At 55.6% G+C, this 19,704-nt stretch overlaps 1 long non-coding RNA gene across 2 annotated transcripts; it reads left to right on the top strand.

The window, feature by feature from the left end:
* Positions 1 to 11,000: 11,000 nt before the first annotated feature.
* On the top strand, positions 11,001 to 15,630 carry LOC306641784. 2 transcript variants are annotated; one of them, XR_013758281.1, is made up of 4 exons: positions 11,001 to 11,082; positions 11,764 to 11,881; positions 14,474 to 14,890; positions 15,458 to 15,630. It is a non-coding gene; the product is annotated as an uncharacterized lncRNA (long non-coding RNA). The 2 variants fall into 2 exon arrangements; XR_013758282.1 differs by lacking the exon at positions 15,458 to 15,630 and having other exon boundaries at positions 14,474 to 14,997.
* The last annotated feature ends 4,074 nt before the right edge of the window (positions 15,631 to 19,704 follow it).

Raw genomic sequence — 19,704 nt, 5'->3', positions numbered from 1 at the left:
GAATCCTCAGCTGCCCTCCCAGGACCTGAGCTCTGCAGAGGACATGATGAGCCTGGGGAGACAGGAGGACGGGAACCTCAGTTGCTCGGCCCAGGAGATGAGCTCTGCAGAGGACATGATGAGCCTGGGGAGACAGGAGGACGGGAACCTCAGTTGCTCGGCCCAGGAGATGAGCTCTGCAGAGGACATGATGAGCCTGTGGAGACAGGAGGACGGGAACCTCAGCTGCATGTCCCAGCAGCTGAGCTCTCAGAGGACATGATGATCTCGGGGACAGGAAGACGGGAACCTCAGCTGCACAGCCCAGGAGCTGATCTCTGCAGAGCACATGTTGAGCCTGGGGAGACAGGAGGATGGGAACCTCAGGTGCACGTCCCAAGAGCTGAGCTCTACAGAGGACATGATGAGCCTGGGGAAACAGGAGGATGGGAACCTCAGCTCCACGGCCCAGGATCTGAGCTCTGCAGAGGACATGATGAGCCTGGGGACAGAAGGACGGGAAACTCAGCTGCCCGGCTCAGAAGCTGAGCTCTGCTGAGAACATGATGAGCCTGGGGACAGAAGGAGAAGAACCTCAGCTGCACGGCCCAGGAGCTGAGTCCTGCAGAGGACATGGTGAACCTGGTGACAGTAGGACAGGAACCTCAGCTGCACGACCCAGGAGCAGAGCTCTGCAGAGCATATGATGAGCCTGGGGAGACAGGAGGACGGGAACCTCAGCTGCATGTCTCAGCAGCTGAGCTCTCAGAGGACATGATGAGCTGGGGAGACAGGAGGACGGGATCCTCAGCTTCCGGCTCAGGATCTCAGCTGTGAAGAGGACATGATGAGCCTGGGCGAAGAAGGACGGGAGACTCAGTTGAACACCCAGGAACTGAGCTCTCAGAGAACATGATGAGCCTGGGGAGACAGGAGGATGAGAACCTCAGCTGCACCACCCAGGAGCTGAGCTTTGTAGAGGACATCATGAGCCCGGGGGAAAGTAGGACGGGAACCTCAGCTGCATGTCCCAGTAGCTCAGCTCTCAGAGGACATGATGAGCTTGGGGTGACAGGAGGACGGGAAACTCAGCTGCACGGCCCAGGAGCTGTGCCCTGCAGAGTACATGTTGAGCCTGGGGAGACAAGAGGACGGAAACCTCAGCTGCACGGCCAAGGAGCTGAGCTCTGCAGAGGAAATGATTACCCTGAGGACAGAAGGACGGGAACCACAGCTGCACAGCCCAGGAGCTGAGCTCTGTAGAGGACGTTATGAGCCTGGGGACAGGAGGACAGGAACCTCAGCTACACCACCCGGGAGCTGAGCTCTGCAGAGTACATGATGAGCTGTGGGAGAGAGGACGGGAACCTCAGGTGCACGACCCAGGAGCTGAGCTCTTCAGAGGACATGATGAGCCCGGGGTAAATGAGGACGGGAACCTCAGCTGCACAGCCCAGGAGCTGAGCTCTGCAGAGGACATGATGAGCCTAGGGAGACAGGAGGATGGGAACCTCAGGTGCACGTCCCAGGAGCTGAGCTCTGCAGAGGACATGATGAGCCTGGGGAGACAGGAGGATGGGAACCTCAGGTGCACATCCCAGGAGCTGAGCTCTGCAGAGGACATGATGAGCCTGGGAGGCAGGAGGACGGGAACCTCAGTTGCTCGGCCCAGGAGATGAGCTCTGCAGAGGACATGATGAGCCTGGGGAACAGAAGGACGGGAGCCTCAGTTGCACATCCAGGAGGTGAGCTCTCAGAGGACATGATGAGCCTGGGGAGACAGGAGGACGGGAACCTCAGCTGCACGGCCCAGGAGCAGAGCTCAGCAGAGGACATGATGAGCTCGGGGACAGGAGGACGGGAACCTCAGCTGCATGTCACAATAGCTGAGCTCTCAGAGGACATGATGAGCCTGGGGAGACAGGAGGACGGGAACCTCCCCTGCATAGCCCAGGAACTGAGCTCTGCAGAGGACATGATTACCCTGGGGACAGAAGGACAGGTACCTGAGGTGCACAGCCCAGGAGCTGAGCTCTGTAGAGGACATGATGAGCCGGGGAGGACAGGAGGACGGGAACCTCAGCTGCACAGCCCAGGAGCATAGCCCTGCAGAGGACACGATGAGCCTGGGGAGACAGGACGAGGGGCACCTCAGCTGCACAGCCCAGTAGCTGACTCCTGCAGAGGACATGATGAGCCTGAGGACAGGAGGATGGGAACTTCCTCTTCACAGCCCAGGATCTGAGCCCTGGAGAGGACATGAAGCTGGGGGACAGGAGGACGGGAACCTCAGCTGCACGACATAGGAGCAGAGCTCTGCAGAGGACATGATGAGCCTGGGGAGACAGGAGTACGGAACCTCAGCTGCATGGCCCAGGAGCTGAGCTCTTTAGTGGACATGATGAGCCCGGGGGAAAGGAGGACGGGAATCTCAGCTGCACAGCCCAGGAACTGAATTCTGCAGAGGACATGGTGAGCCTGGGGAGACAGGAGGACGGGAACCTCAGGTGCACATCCCAGGAGCTGAGCTCTGCAGAGTACATAATGATTCTGGGGAGGCAGGAGGACGGAATCCTCAGCTGCCCTCCCAGGACCTGAGCTCTGCAGAGGACATGATGAGCCTGGGGAGACAGGAGGACGGGAACCTCAGTTGCTCGGCCCAGGAGATGAGCTCTGCAGAGGACATGATGAGCCTGGGGAGACAGGAGAATGGGAACCTCAGGTGCACATCCCAGGAGCTGAGCTCTGCAGAGGACATGATGAGCCTGGGAGGCAGGAGGACGGGAACCTCAGCCGCCCGCCCAGGAGCTGAGCTCTGCAGAGGACATGATGAGCCTGGGGAGACAGGAGGACGGGAACCTCAGTTGCTCGGCCCAGGAGATGAGCTCTGCAGAGGACATGAGGAGCCTGGGGAACAGAAGGACGGGAGCCTCAGTTGCACATCCAGGAGGTGAGCTCTCAGAGGACATGATGAGCCTGGGGAGACAGGAGGACGGGAACCTCAGCTGCACGGCCAAGGAGCTGAGCTCTGCAGAGGACATGATGAGCCTGGGGGACAGGAGGACAGAACCTCAGCTGCATGGCCCAGGAGCTGAGCTCCTCAGAGGACATGATGAGCCGGGCGGAATGGAGGACGGGAACCTCAGCTGCACAGCCCAGGAGCTGAGCTTTGTAGAGGACATCATGAGCCCGGGGGAAAGTAGGACGGGAACCTCAGCTGCATGTCCCAGTAGCTCAGCTCTCAGAGGACATGATGAGCTTGGGGTGACAGGAGGACGGGAGCCTCAGCTGCATGTCCCAGTAGCTCAGCTCTCAGAGGACATGTTGAGCCTGGGGAGACAAGAGGACGGAAACCTCAGCTGCACGGCCAAGGAGCTGAGCTGTGTAGAGGACATGATGAGCTCGGGGACAGGAGGACGGGAACCTCAGCTGCATGTCACAATAGCTGAGCTCTCAGAGGACATGATGAGCCTGGGGAGACAGGAGGACGGGAACCTCCCCTGCATAGCCCAGGAACTGAGCTCTGCAGAGGACATGATTACCCTGGGGACAGAAGGACAGGTACCTGAGGTGCACAGCCCAGGAGCTGAGCTCTGTAGAGGACATGATGAGCCGGGGAGGACAGGAGGACGGGAACCTCAGCTGCACAGCCCAGGAGCATAGCCCTGCAGAGGACACGATGAGCCTGGGGAGACAGGACGAGGGGCACCTCAGCTGCACAGCCCAGTAGCTGACTCCTGCAGAGGACATGATGAGCCTGAGGACAGGAGGATGGGAACTTCCTCTTCACAGCCCAGGATCTGAGCCCTGGAGAGGACATGAAGCTGGGGGACAGGAGGACGGGAACCTCAGCTGCACGACATAGGAGCAGAGCTCTGCAGAGGACATGATGAGCCTGGGGAGACAGGAGTACAGAACCTCAGCTGCATGGCCCAGGAGCTGAGCTCTTTAGTGGACATGATGAGCCCAGGGGAAAGGAGGACGGGAATCTCAGCTGCACAGCCCAGGAACTGAATTCTGCAGAGGACATGGTGAGCCTGGGGAGACAGGAGGACGGGAACCTCAGGTGCACATCCCAGGAGCTGAGCTCTGCAGAGTACATAATGATTCTGGGGAGGCAGGAGGACGGAATCCTCAGCTGCCCTCCCAGGACCTGAGCTCTGCAGAGGACATGATGAGCCTGGGGAGACAGGAGGACGGGAACCTCAGTTGCTCGGCCCAGGAGATGAGCTCTGCAGAGGACATGATGAGCCTGGGGAGACAGGAGGACGGGAACCTCAGTTGCTCGGCCCAGGAGATGAGCTCTGCAGAGGACATGATGAGCCTGGGGAACAGAAGGACGGGAGCCTCAGTTGCACATCCAGGAGGTGAGCTCTCAGAGGACATGATGAGCCTGGGGAGACAGGAGGACGGGAACCTCAGCTGCACGGCCCAGGAGCAGAGCTCAGCAGAGAACATGATGAGCTCGGGGACAGGAGGACGGGAACCTCAGCTGCATGTCACAATAGCTGAGCTCTCAGAGGACATGATGAGCCTGGGGAGACAGGAGGACGGGAACCTCAGTTGCTCGGCCCAGGAGATGAGCTCTGCAGAGGACATGATTAGCCTGGGGACAGAAGGACAGGTACCTGAGGTGCACAGCCCAGGAGCTGAGCTCTGTAGAGGACATGATGACCCCGGGAGGACAGGAGGACGGGAACCTCAGCTGCTCGGCCCAGGAGCTTAGCCCTGCAGAGGACATGATGAGCCTGGGGAGACAGGAGGACGGGAACCTTAGCTGCACGGCCCAGGAACTGAGCTCTGCAGAGGACATGAGGAGCCTGGGGAACAGAAGGACGGGAGCCTCAGTTGCACATCCAGGAGGTGAGCTCTCAGAGGACATGATGAGCCTGGGGAGACAGGAGGACGGGAACCTCAGCTGCACGGCCAAGGAGCTGAGCTCTGCAGAGGACATGATGAGTCTGGGGAGATACGAGGACGGGAAACTCAGCTGCCCGTCTCAGGAGCTGAGCTCTGCAGAGGACATGATGAGCCTGGGGGACAGAAGGATGGGAGCCTCAGTTGCACACCCAGGTGCAGAAGTCTGCAGAGGACATGATGAGCTTGTGGAGACAGGAGGACCGGAACCTCAGCTGCATGTCCCAGCAGCTGAGCTCTCAGAGGACATGATGAGCCTGGGGAGACAGGAGGACGGGAACCTCAGCTGCCCGGCTCAGGAGCTGAGCCCTGCAGAAGACATGATGAGCCTGGGAGACAGGCGGACGGGAACCTCAGCTGCATGGCCCAGGTGCTGAGCCCTGCAGAGTACATGATGAGCCTGGGGAGACATGGGGACGGGAACCTGAGCTGTATAGCCCAGGAGCTGAGCTCTGCACAGGACATGATGAGCCTGAGGAGACAGGAGGATGGGAACCTCAGCTGCACGGCCCAGGAGCTGAGCCCTGCAGAGGACATGATGAGCCTGGGGGACACGAGGATGGGAACCTCAGCTGCAAGGGCCAGGAGCTGAGCTCTGCAGAGGACATGATGAGCCTGGGGGACAGGAGGACAGAACCTCAGCTGCACGGCCCAGGAGCTGAGCTCTGCAGAGGACATGATGAGCCTTGTGGGCATTGACAGCCCTCACATCCTTTGAATAAGGTTGCAGGTAGAAGAGGACAGCACACCTTCTATATTTTGGGGCCTCAGAGACCCCGTTGAGTGCAAAGTCTTCTGACCTGCTGAACAGTGAGATAATAAGCCGTTCTCTTTTCAGTCCCCAAGTTGATGGCAACTTGTTTCTCAGCAACAGAAAACTCTGCTCTCCTCTCATCGCTGATTCTGAGAGCGAAGGTAGAAGAAATTTGACAGACAGTGGAGGGGTCTCAGAGAGCAAAGGGCGTGGGCTCGGTGTGAAGGACAGCCCGAGGACGTGATGTGGACCTGGCTCGGCACCGCATCTGCCCCCAGGAGGCCATTGTGGGGGCCTAGAAAAGTCATGCGGGTCTGTGGCCCCCGCTGCCATCCCGCCTGCCTCCTCTGGTGTTCTCCTGGAGGAGAGGAGGGCTATGAGGCCATTGATGTGAGAGAGTTTAGAGAGTGCCCCAGGATGGAGCTAGGTGGCATTAATCTTGTTTTGTTTTCTCCCATTTCATGATTTTAGTTATGTGTTTGATTTATTTTTTATTATTTTCGTTATTTTTCAATTGATTGTACAGAAATTAAATGGTTGTGCATGAAGTAGAGTCACTCTGTTTGCATGGTCATACATGTACACAGGGTAACGACGTCTGTCTCATTCCATTATCTTTCCTTCCCTCTACCCCTTGCCCACCCCTCATTTCCTCTACACAATCTATCCTTCTTCCATTTTTCCCTTACCCCACCCTCCCGTTATGTATCATCATCCACTTATCAGAGAAATAATTGAGCCTTTAGGTTTTTTTTGGTATTGGCTTATTTCACTTAGCATGATATTCTCCAACTCCATCCAGTTACCTGCAAATGCCATAATTTTATTCTTCTTTATGGCTGAATAATATTCCATTGTGTATTTATACCACAGTTTCTTTATCCATTCATGTACTGAGGAGCATCTAGGTTGGTTCCATAATCAAGCTATTGTGAATTGAGCTGCTATAAACATTGATGTGGCTGTGTCACTGTAGTATGCTGATTTTAAGTCCTTTGGGTATAGACCAAGGAGTGGGATAGCTGGGTCAGATGATGGGTCCATTCCAAGTTTTCTAAGTAATCTCCACACTGCTTTCCAGAGTTGCTGCACCAAATTGCAATCCCACCAGCAATGTGTGAGTGTGCCTTTTCCCCATATCCTCACCAACACCTATTGAGCCAAAGCAATCCTTAGGAAGAGTGAAGCAGGGGGTATCACAATACCAGACCTTCAACTATACTACAGAGCAATAATAACAAAAATGGCATGGTACTTGCACCAAAATAGATGGTAGACCAATGGTACAGAATAGAGGACACAGAGACAAACCCACATAAATACTGCTATCTCGTACTAGACAAAGATGCCAAAAACATACAAGGGAGGAAAGATAACCTTTTCAACAAATGGTGCTGGGAAAACTGGAAATCCATACATATCAAAATGAAATTAAACCCCTATCTCCCACCCTGTACAAAACTCAACTCAAAATGGATCAAGGGCCTAGAAATCAGACAAAAGACCCTGCACCAAATAGAAGAAAAAGTAGGCCCAAATCTTCATCATGTCGGCTTAGGACAAGACTTCCTTAACAAGACTCCCAAAGCACAAGAAATCAAAGCAGGAGTCAATAAATGGGATGGATGCAAACTAAAATGTTTTTCTCAACAACGTGAAGAGAGCCTACAAAGTGGGAGAAAATCTTTGCACCATGCACTTCAGATAGAGCATTGATCTCTAGAATTTGTAAAGAACTAAAAAAACTTACACCAAGGATACAAATAATCAACGAACAAATGGGCTGAGGAACTGAGCAGACACGTCACAGATCTTCAAGCAATCAACAGATAAATGAAGAAGTGCTCAACGTCTAAAGAATAAGAGAAATGCAAATCAAACCCTCTAAGATCTCACCTCACCCCAGTCGGAACAGCATGTTCTGTAGAAGGCCTAGAAGAGGCAGATGGAGTTGCAAAGAGATGAGGCAGGAGGCGGGAGGAGGCTGCTCCTCCACAGGAGATGTTCTCTCCGTTCCCAGGACAGTTCCCAGCTTCCACTTGTCTCTGGGAACTTTTCAGTGCCGTGGAATGAGGCATGGGAAGGAACCTTACCTCGACGACGTTCCAGCGGAGGCGAGGGCCGGCCGGGTGCCTTTGGCAGCCCTTCTCCCTCTGCCCCGCTTTCCTCCAGTGGTCCCACACAGCCAAGTCCACTTGTAGCCGCTGCGCTCCGGGCCTTCTTCTGTGCATTAGCGCACACTGCGTGCATGGGTTCCTGCCACGTCAGATGTCTAGCCAAGCACTCTTCTGTGCCTTTTCTGATTTTGTTAGGGGACAGACAGGTGCGGATGGTGAGAACATGAGGTTAAGGGAATAATTCTGCAAAACGGGCCCACGGTGCTCAGTCCCACATGCTTTCTTTTCCAAGTAGCAATTTGTCTGCAGTTCTGCCTGGACAAAGTGCACAGGCTACATCACGTTCCTCAACAAACTACCAGGTACCTGCAGGAGAAATGCAGGCCCAATGTTGACAAGAGGAACTCAAGTTACCCTGAGCGGGGAGACTTTTGTGACCAGATCCTGAAACTTGGCAATAAGAATAATTCCTCCAAACCATAAAACCTGTAGGAATTTATGGTTAAGAATCCAGTTAGAACTGGTCAGCATGGGCCAAGGTGACCCAGAGTTGTCATGACAGTGGGAACTTGAAAGTCTGGTGTCATCATGCTGTCAGTCAAAGGTCAAAAGGTGGACCTCGGCAGGACTCTCTAGAAACTTCTCAGAAATTCCCAATAAAACTGGAGTGCAGGAGAAGCTCTCGTCCCTCTCCTCGCTGAGAGGACGCAGGACGCACTTCCTCCTTTGGGAGCGTCCCTTTCCCCCTTCCTCTCCCTCCGGTGAACTCCTTCCTGTACTCTGAGCAGCGTGACTTGGTCACAAGAATCGGGGTGCGCAGGTGTTCTTCATACTGCCTCCGTTTCCTGGAGGCCCCAGCTCAGCATCAACAACTTGATGCTGAGAGTCTAATTGCAGGGCTGTTTTGGAAAGGCTACTTAAACACTCGTTGGTTCTCCAAGTGCTTCTCAAGTTGTCCTGTGGACAACACACACCACGTGAAGCCCTAGGGAGAGCGAGCACACAGCAACCCAGAGAGAAGGGCCCTCTGACAAGGGCTGCCCTGGGTCCCTGTGTCCAGCGCAGCTGGCCCAGACCCAGGGTCTGCTGTTCTGACCTATTCACCCACGTCTGCAAGGATCTTCCACAGAAAGGTCCCTTCTGTGGAGCCCTGGACCTGCTAACTGGACTCAGCTCTGTCTCCGCGCAGAGGACCAGGAGCACACCCACGGCTGGTCTTGGTGGCTCCTGCTCTGTGCATGGTGGTGTCAGGACCAGACAGACAGTGACTGCATGTGGCAACTGCCCACTTGCTGAGGCTGAGGAGGGTCTGGGCCAGCCAGGCCCACTGCCCACGCCAGCAGACAGGCTCAGGCGGCTTCGCAGGCAAAGCGGCTGGTGGGAACGCGTGCGTGAGAGGGAGGGCTGGCAACACCGGAAGCGTGCACCATGACTGGCTGGACCCGGCGGGCCTGGCCAGGTTCTGAGGACTCGAGTGCCCAGAAGGACGGAGGTGGAGAGTCAGGAGGAGACACCGGGCTTATGGGGAGAAGAGGGCTTGGGGAAAGGACACCAGGTCTGGAAGGGAGAGGCAGGTGAACTGAAACCCGCAGGCTTCTGCTGGCACTGCCCAGAGCTAGGACTGCACCTAGGACTTTGTGTAGCAAAGTGAGCGCTGTGTGGTGCGAATTCTCAGAGAGATCGCAATCCAGGAGGACCAGAGGCCCTGCAAGGTCAGGTCAGACCCTTATACGTGCGGGGACAAGAGCAGGTGTTCGCCTGGTGCCATGAGGGAGGAGGAGGAAGGAGGCCCTGCTTCCCGGGACAGCAGGCCCTGGTGGGTGGGCAAGGACCACATGCCTGCTCTCTGCCATTTCCTCGCTGGCAGAACCCTGTGCAGAAAGAGGCCCAGGCCCAGGGAGACCACGCTCCTGCTCTGGTCCTGGGCTCCTCCCAGCTGCCTCTGGCTCTCTGGCTCCTGCCCCAGACTCCCAGTGGGCTCCAGGTGCCCGTGAGAGGGGCCTGGGTGGGCGCTGTGGAGGGCAGGCAGGAGCAACACCGCCAGGAGAGCACACTCCAGGAAGGGCCAGTCCCGAGGCCCAGGGCCCCGGGCGCCTGCCAGACTGCAGGCCTGCCACCACTGCGTTGGTGGCCCTGAGCTGACTGTTCTGGGCCAGGTGGGAGGAAGGGCAAGCAGAAGGCTGACCGCAGTCTGCTCTCCTGTGTGGGATCAGAGGGTTCCTGGACTAGGAGGCGACTGAAAACGACCCAGAGCCGTGGTGCTCACCTCCAGCCATGTGCTGTGCGCCATGGCGAGCACTCTGGGTCCGAGGCCTGCCCGCCTGCCAAGCTGGGGAAGAGAGGCCCCAGACACCATGGGAGGGCGGGCCTCCATCCGACCCAGCCTGGGAGCTCTGGCAGGTGCTGGTGGCAGGGCAGGGCTGTCCTTGGAGGCCCGAGGCTGCGCAGCGAGTCCTGGGTATGGGGTCATTCTTCCAACCACACCTGACTGGGTGGCAGGGCAGCCAGAGGCCCGGCTCAGCGCAGCCTGTGCCCTTCTTGCCTACCTCTCCCTGCTCCCTCCATCCTCCCTGCTCCCTCCAGCCTCCCTGCTCCCTCCAGCCTCCCTGCTCGGGTTTCCTCCTGGGACAGGCGGTGGGCAGCAGGCAGGGGTGGAGGGTCATAGAGACATCACCCGAGGTTCAGATTTACTGATACTCCACTTAAAATTCATTCCTCAGAACCCGTTCACTTTATTTATGCTTATAAATCACTCATTACCCAGCACAATGGAATCTGAAAGCTCAGCTTGCGCCCTGCAGGCTGTGGTTTGGGGGAGGAGGCAGAGGGAGCGGGCAGTGAGGAGGGCGTGCAGGCTGGACCAGAGGTGGCCCTGTGGGTGGGAGTGGCCCACCGCTCCTTCCTCCCTGGAGAGGTGACTCCCTGCCAGGCAGAGGTGGGAGGACTCAGCCACCGCCCACCAAAGTCTTAGGGGAGACTCTGGGGCCCCAGTGACACGGAGGAGCCACAGGAGGACAGGTGAAGTCGCCGTGGCTGGGACCGCAGCCCTGGGACAGGTCTTAGAATGAGCCACTCTCTGGCTCTGCACTCATGGCCCCAGCGGGCTGCGGCCAGCAGATGCAGGACACGGTGGGCCTGGTGGAGACCCCTGAGTCATGAAGGCGATTTCTCTTGCTCTCTTTGGCACAGTCAGCCCTTGAGCTCCTGAGACCAGTCCACCTGCGTGAGGGCTGTGTTTGCCTGCAGGAGGCCGTGGTCCAAGCTCACCAGGACAGCACAGCAGTGCCCAGAGGTGCCCAGAGGCACCCACAGCAGGTCTGTGTGTTGGGGGGGCTGCTGGGAATGTGCAGCCTGGGGTGAGGGAAGCTTCAGATGCACCTCACACTTTACTAGGAACAAAGAAAGCCAACCTGTGAAGGGGACGCGCAGTGGGAGAGGCAGGGAGAGAGCAAGACTCTTCTGCTCACCTCACCAGGACAGAAGCAGGAGACCCCATGGCAGCACACCTAGACTGTCTTCCAGCTGAAGAAAGGGGAGACCGACGGGTATGAAGATACTCAGGTGGAGTACGGCTGGTTCCAACTGGAATCTACTCAACACAGGGCCGGGTATCTGCAGACCCAGGCGGGGCCTTGGGGACCTGCCATGGGGCTCAGCAGCATTGCTGTCAGAAAAGCTGAACTTCAGAGTGAGTCACGTCTCCTCAACTCAGGTCAGACTCCTAAGCCCCACTGGGAAGAGAGGACGCTCCACTTTGCACAAAACCGTCAGCTCAGTTCCCTCTCCTGTGAGTTACAGCCATGATCCCAACAAGTCTTGGGGTCCCGAGCAAAGACAAGGCTCCCAGGGAGAACAGAAGGCATGTTTGGGACCACACGAGCAAGGATCTGGGCCTTTAAACCCGTGGCTCGATGTCACACGACCGTCGTGTACTTAGACAGAATGGAGCACAGCTGTGCTCCGCTCTCCTGAGGTAAGGCTTCATTTTCTGTTTAGAGATGCAGGCAGTGTTGCTCCGGCATGAGAGGCTGGCAGATCTGCACCCTGCTGTCGCATGGCACAGTCTGAAGACATGCTGTCACCTGCAGACATTCGGAACCCGTCTGTCCTCTTGGTGAATCCACCCTCTTGCTGTAGGGAGCCGCTTCTGTTCATTGCCAGCAGTACCTCTGGCACTGACAGCCGGGCTGGTGTTATCAGCAACCCTGCCTCGGCATGCTCGTGGTCACGGGGTGGACGACCCACCTATGGTCTGAACTTAAACCACAGTTGGGGCCTGTACTGTTTCTTGAAGTCAGTGTGACCGTCTTGGCCTTCTAATAACAATGTATAACCCATTGCACTTAACGAAGCACGATGGCGTTGGCTGTAGGTCTGGCGGATTGCGCCTCGTGTTCTGTCGTTCCATCTGTCTTTTCTTTTTATGCCTTTTCTTTGGATGGATTTTTAAATCATGTTTAAAAAATATCCACTTGTGCCTCTTAGTCGGCTGCTCTGCTGTACTTCTTCATGGTACTTAGCTACTGTTCTTCTAGGTGACCTTGAGCTGCGATGGAACCTCTGTAGACGTCTATTTACATCTAAGCTTTCCTTTCTGTGCTATTAGTCATGCCCTTTCTATTTCGACTTCAGTTGTAAACTAACAATACATGTTTATTATTTTTCCTTTAAAGAGTTGATTGCATTTTAAAGAAATTCAGTTGTAAACACAGTCTTAGACATACTGCATTTTACTGTATCAGACATTCTCTCTTTTCCTCATTCACTATTTTCATCTTGTGTACTGAGTCATTTCAGCCACAAACATCCCTAAGTGTTATTTGTTGTTGTTGTTGTCTAGGTTACTGATTATAAGTCCACCCAGGTTTGTTTATCTGAGGAGCTCTTCTTCTGCAGTCACTGTTGAAATTCTTTGCTGGCTGTAGTCCCGTTGTCCCTCTTCACTGGTGACCTTCCATTCTAGCTTAGCTTGCACTGTTTCCGACACAATGTCAGCAGTGATTCCTATAATCGGTATCTTGTGCAGAGTGTTATTTCCTTTCTGATTGCTTTTAGAAGTTTGCCTTTGTTCGCGATTCGTCAGTTTTACTAACATATACCTCAGTGAGGTTTTCTTTGTGCTTTCTTTCCTGCTTTAAACTTTCTGAGCTTTGTTAACGCAAGTAATTTGTGGAAATCAGCTTTGGAAAAACTGTTAGTTATTATTTCTTTACATTTTTTTGCGGTCCATTTTTTCCCTCTGCTCCTTCTGTAACTACAACTCCATGTATGTTAAAGTCCTTAACATTGTCCTGCATTTTTTTAAAATCTGTTTTTCTCCCCAACCCAGTCTTTTGTGCATATTTTGTGTCAGCTTATTGATCTGTCTTCTAATTGACTGATCGCTACTTCTTTAATGTCCAATCTGCTGTGAAGCTCATCCAGTGCACTTTTATGTCAGATGTTATTTTTTTAATTTTAGAATTTTAATATCTTTAGCGTCCATGTCTCTGTTGAGATTTCTCACCTCTTCTTTCATCATGTCTAACTGTTCATTTTTCCTTTCCAAAAGACAAATTTGAGGGACAATTTATTCAATAAACAAGTTTGTCGTTTTGTAATAGTTACAAAGAGAGAGAATTTACAACACACTGCAGCAAGACCTCACATATCTGTCACTCATTTGCACCTATATCTAACATCGTACATTTCTACCATGCACTTGTCTCTAGGAGGGAACCGACATTGTTCTTTGATTTCTGGTCTTCATTTCCTCTGTCTTTCCCTCCTAGATCAGGATCCCATCTAGGACACTGCATTCCATTTGGTCTTCACGTCTCTCTTTCTTCTATGGTCTTCCTATCTTGCTGTTGTGGTTCCCTTGGGTTGGATGAGGGCCGGTGTCTGTAGGGTGCTTCTCACTTCGTTTCATCTCGTGTGCTTCCCGTGGGTCGATGGGGCTCATGGGGTTTGGAGAGAAGACAGCAGGGCAGAGAGACCTTTCCATCACTTGGCATCACGCATACACCATCGGCATAATTGCTGTCGGTGACTGTCTTGATAACAGGACCTTGGTGTGCAGGATCAGGGCCTGCTCTCTGAAGTCAGGCTGTGTCCTTTCCACACTCTGATGTTTGGAGGCTTGTCACTAAGCACAGACCAGGCTCAGGAGGTGGGCCATCTTTTCATTTAAAAATTCTTGAGCATGTTTGTAAGAGTCGTTTAATGATCTTGCTTGTTAATTCCATCTGTATGAACATTTGGCCTATTTCCATTGTATTTTTCTCCCTGGTTAAGTGTGTTTCCCTGCTTTTTTGCATGTCTAGGGTTTTTTATCCTTGTGGGCATAAAGCTTGGAACACTCTTGGTTGCCTTCCTTTAATGTATGTGAAGCTCTGCCCTGCTGGCAGGGCACTTGCTGACAGATCGGTTTGGCCCTGTCCAGAGTCGGGTGAAGGTCTCTGAGGATGGGTCCAGAGTAGCTCTAAGGCATGGACTTTCCGAGTTGCCGACTGGATGCCTTGGGCGTTCCCTGTGGCTTCTCCTCTCCTGCTTGTCAGAAGTCTAATGCTTCCCAGAGCTGTGCAACCTGCACTCCACTCACTTGCTTCCTGTGTTTAATCTCTGCCATGCTTCAAAGAGTCCCAGTCTAGACAGGTGGAATGTATTTGGCCAAAGAAACTTACGTTCAGATTTTTGATAGACTTTTTATTTTATTTTTTGGCAGTTCTGTCTTTTGCAGTTCCTTGCTCCACAAATTACAGCTGCTTCAGCAGCCTGAAGCTTGGATCCCCATTTCCGCTGCTGCCTGAGACTCCTGCTCTGTTTGGCTCCACTTCCCTACACATTTCTCTGGAAATGGCCTCGCACCCGCAGAGACCGCAGTCAGGTGGCCCTCCCCATCCCTTCTCTCAAAGATCATGGACCTCACCGTGAACACGGGAATCTTCCCTTACTTGTTTCTGTTCCACTGGCATCCAACATAATGCTTGTGTATGTCTACCCACAAATGAGTTTTAAACGATTCAAAAAGAATTAAAGAGTCTGGATAAACTGAAAAGTCATAACCATTTCGTCTTTTAATTTTAATTCCCCAAGAAGGTGGCGAATAGATCAACAACAACAACAAAAGTAACTTTGTGAGGTAATGCATATGTTAACAGCTTGATTTAGTCGTTCTCAATGTAAGCATGCACTGCAACTCATGCTGTACATCTTAAGTACATGACATTTCTACTTAGTTAAAAAGCTAACAAAAGGCCCCTTGTTACCTGCTTGTGGGGAGAACTCAGATTAAGGCTGAAATGGGTGGACCACTAATAGTTCATTTCTGGCATTGTATACTTACCTAAGACTCAGAAAAGTCCCCTGACAGCTGACACTTCAGATGGCACTGTCTCAAACTGTGACTACCTTACGGAGGTCTCCTTGGTCAATAAGCAGGTAATGCTTGATTAATTAGTTACAAAGCGGGATGAAAATGTTGGCCTATGGCTAGAAGTACACAATTCATGGTATGCGTTCTACAAATTGGGGAGGTTGCCCCACAACTGAAAAACAAATTCCCATAAACCAAAAGATGAACAAGAATATTATTTTCCTGTTCTATATAAGTATTCATAATCTTTAGGGCAGTTTTATTTTTTCCTTAGAGAAAATGTTTAGGTTTGGATTCAGTGGAAGAATAATAACATATAATTTGTGTTTTTAGCTTTCTTAGTCTCTCTCCTCTGGAGTTAAGACGCCCTCACAATAGAGGATGCAGCCACCCCAACCAAATACCATCAAAGTGCCTCTTGAGGAGATGGCTGTGCTAGCCACTGCCATCAGAGAGTCCTGAGGAGCCCACCTCTCCACCCACCTCCCTCAGAGTGTCCTGAGGAGCCCACCTCTCCACCCACCTCCCTCAAAGAGTCCTGAGGAGCCCACCTCTCCACCCACCTCCCTCGGAGTGTCCTGAGGAGCCCACCTCTCCACCCACCTCCCTCAGAGAGTCCTGAGGAGACCACCTCTCCACCCACCTCCCTCATAGTGTCCTGAGGAGCCCACCTCTCCACCCACCTCCCTCAAAGAGTCCAGAGGAGCCCACCTCTCCACCCACCTCCCTCGGAGTGTCCTGAGGAGCCCACCTCTCCACCCACCTCCCTCAGAGAGTCCTGAGGAGCCCACCTCTCCACCCACCTCCCTCAGAGAGTCCTGAGGAGCCCACCCCTCCACCCACCTCCCTCAGAGAGTCCTGAGGAGCCCACCTCTCCACCCACCTCCCTCAGAGAGTCCTGAGGAGCCCACCTCTCCACCCACCTCCCTCAGAGAGTCCTGAGGAGCCCACCTCTCCACCCACCTCCCTCAAAGAGTCCTGAGGAGCCCACCTCTCCACCCACCTCCCTCGGAGTGTCCTGAGGAGCCCACCTCTCCACCCACCTCCCTCAGAGAGTCCTGAGGAGCCCACCTCTCCACCCACCTCCCTCGGAGTGTCCTGAGGAGCCCACCTCTCCACCCACCTCCCTCGGAGTGTCCTGAGGAGCCCACCTCTCCACCCACCTCCCTCAGAGAGTCCTGAGGAGACCACCTCTCCACCCACCTCCCTCAGAGAGTCCTGAGGAGACCACCTCTCCACCCACCTCCCTCAGAGAGTCCTGAGGAGACCACCTCTCCACCCACCTCCCTCAGAGAGTCCTGAGGAGACCACCCCTCCACCCACCTCCCTCAGAGAGTCCTGAGGAGACCACCCCTCCACCCACCTCCCTCAGAGTGTCCTGAGGAGACCACCCCTCCACCCACCTCCCTCAGAGTGTCCTGAGGAGACCACCCCTCCACCCACCTCCCTTAGAGAGTCCTGAGGAGACCACCCCTCCACCCACCTCCCTCAGAGAGTCCTGAGGAGCCCACCTCTCCACCCACCTCCCTCAGAGTGTCCTGAGGAGCCCACCCCTCCACCCACCTCCCTCAGAGAGTCCTGAGGAGACCACCTCTCCACCCACCTCCCTCAGAGAGTCCTGAGGAGACCACCCCTCCACCCACCTCCCTCAGAGTGTCCTGAGGAGACCACCCCTCCACCCACCTCCCTCAGAGTGTCCTGAGGAGCCCACCTCTCCACCCCCCTCCCTCGGAGTGTCCTGAGGAGCCCACCTCTCCACCCACCTCCCTCAGAGAGTCCTGAGGAGCCCACCTCTCCACCCACCTCCCTCAAAGAGTCCTGAGGAGCCCACCTCTCCACCCACCTCCCTCGGAGTGTCCTGAGGAGCCCACCTCTCCACCCACCTCCCTCAGAGAGTCCTGAGGAGACCACCTCTCCACCCACCTCCCTCAGAGAGTCCTGAGGAGCCCACCTCTCCACCCACCTCCCTCAGAGTGTCCTGAGGAGCCCACCGCTCCACCCACTGCCATCAGAGTCTCCTGTGTGCAGCTTTGGGCTACCTCCTCTGCCTGCTACAGTTTTACAGGCTGGCAAGTCCTCTGGCTGGAGAAGGCTCCTGTCTCCTATTTTGGGTGTTGGTGGCCATGTTGGCCCTCCAATCTCTTCTCAGGGACTTCAACTCCTGGGCTGGTGGCTGTGTGGTCAGGTGGCTGACCTCCTGTTTCCGAGGTTCCTTGCAAGCTCACTGCTGCTCTCCCCCAGCCTCCTGAGTGCCCGTTGTATGTCTGGTGTGAGCTGGGGTCCTCTGCCCAGGTCCCACTTATGTGCTGGTGTTGGTGTAAGCTCACTCAGTGAGCATCCTGCATCTCACCTTGGACCTGGGCATCAGCTGGCCAGCCGTGCTCAGCCAGCCTCCAGGTGGCTCTGTGGGGAACCCCGGAGAAAGCCCTGCACAGGGCGGGCACACCACCACGAGGGCCGGGTGCAGACGGTTTCCACAGCCCAGTCTGGACGGGCACCAGGTCCGGGCCCTGCTGGACAGCTGGGGAGTGCATTGGTGCAGAGCTCCTCCTGAGGTCTGCCCGGGGCCTGTGGGAAGCTGCCATTCCCTCCAGCCCGCACTGTGCAGCTCCCCTGTGGGGCAGCACTTATCCCCACCCTGTCAGGCACAGGCGCAGGTTACCCCTCAGGAGGCCCAGGCTGGTGCGCGTGCGAGGAGGGCACACGGGCCTCACGGTGTGGAGAGGCAGCGCAGGACGTCCGCAGGATGGGTGGGTGACCTGCGTGGAGGCGCTGAGGCTGGCTGGGGGCCTCGGGTTCTAGGCCAGGCCTGAGGACGGCTCGGGCCCCCACCACCCCACTGGGCTGTTTCTGCCTCATTTCGTTAGACAGAGGAGATTGCTACCAGAAAGCCAGAGAGGCAGCGCCATCTGGGACTGCGTCTTCCCGACAGATGGCGGCCCTTCCAGCCCGCGCTATTTCTGGCTGCGGATCACACGCCCCACGGCTACAGTGCAGACAGGCCGTGATGGACACTGTGCTGTCAGAGGGCCTTCCTCCCCTCACTCCTGTGAAAGTTGTGGTAAAAATAAAACCCAACAACAAGCTTCTGGGTTTTTATCATTGTTGTTCAGATGAAGCCCTTGATTGGCAAAGTGAAAGACCAATGGAACCCCCATCAGAGATGAGGTGTGGTCACTGGGAAGCCAAGGTAGCCTGAGGCTGCTGCTGCAGAGAAGGGCCTGCTGGGGATGGGGGCACAGGAGGGTGGGAGACGGGGAGGAGAGAGAGGGAGGGAGAGACTGAGAGTGAGAGAGAGAGGGAGGGAGAGAGGGGGGGAGAGAAGGAGAGAGAGGAGGGGGAGAGGGAGAGAGAGGGAGGGGGAGAGAGGAAAGGAGGACATGGGAGAATGGGAGAGAGGTGGGGAGACATGGAGGCCCGTGGGGACTATCCCTGGGGTGGCTAGGATCTGAGCTGAGGTGCCCTTGGCCTGGGCACCTGGGATGCTCTGGCACCTATGGTCCCTCAGGGCTCTGTAGACCAGCGGGCAAAGGCCACATGGGCCCCTGGGCCCCCAGGGCCTGGGTTCTGAAGCCTGGGGTGGTGGTGAGAGGGGAGGCCGGGGCAGGGAGGGACAGACCTGCACCCAGGGCATGGCCTGGTGCTGCCACGTAGGGGCGTGGAGCAGGGCGAGTGGGTCCGCAGGCCCGCTGGACTCCACATTCGGCCTGGGGCATGGGTCTCGGGGCACAGGGGTGAAACCCTGGGCTCCTAACGCCTCTGCAGGAGCTTTTGCATGGCCGCTGCCCTGTCCACACTCCAAGCTTGGCTCCTGCCTGTGAGCATCGTGCCTCGATCCTGGGGCGCCCGCCGGCACCTGGCAGGCGTGAGCGTGCAGTTCTAGGCCCAGAACGACAGTGCCGCCCGCTCGTCAGCACCCAGGGACCTGTGGCCCTCAGCCTTCCCTCCGCTTCTCAGCCGATGGACCAAAGGTCGAGGTTCCGGGTGACGGATGCTGTCCTCACGCTGCTCTGCGGGCTGCACTTGGAGCCCCAGGATGGCCAGGAGGCTGCTGGCTCCTGGCAGCCCTGTCCTCTGATTCCGGAAGCAGCGGTGGTCACGGGCTGCGCCATCTGTGGGGGCTGCTTTTTGAGGGAAAGCGCTTCTCTGTGAGCAGGCAAGCTGGTGGAAGGGCTCAGTGGAGACAGCTTGGCCCGGGCCGTGCCGCCTCGGCCTCCGCGTGGGGCAAGGGGGTGCTCTGCCCCGTCCGCGCCTCCTGCAGCTGCTGGCTCCTCTCTCCCCTGCTCCCAGGGACGGTAGGTAGGCCTGGGACAGCTCAAGCTGTCTGAGGGGTAGGAGCAACGCTGGGCTGACCGCAGGACTCTTCTATCCGGCCCTGTTCTGAGGCTGGTGCGGCTGGATGCCATGCTCTGTGTGGTGGGGTGGTTTCTGGGCTTTGTACCCATTTTATTGTTGGGGAAGTTGAGAGATGAGAGAGAAAGAGAGAGAGAGAGAGAGAGAGAACGAGAGCCATGCAATATATCCAATCTGGCTCTGAAAGGAGGGCGTGTCAAAAGGGTCTTCCTCTGGGAGAACTGTGA

This window comes from Sciurus vulgaris, assembly GCF_902686455.1.
Source record: "Sciurus vulgaris genome assembly, chromosome: 12".
Taxonomy (NCBI): Eukaryota; Metazoa; Chordata; class Mammalia; order Rodentia; family Sciuridae; genus Sciurus; species Sciurus vulgaris.
Note: the sequence above shows the minus strand (reverse complement) of the source record. Positions and strands in the feature narration are given on the sequence as shown.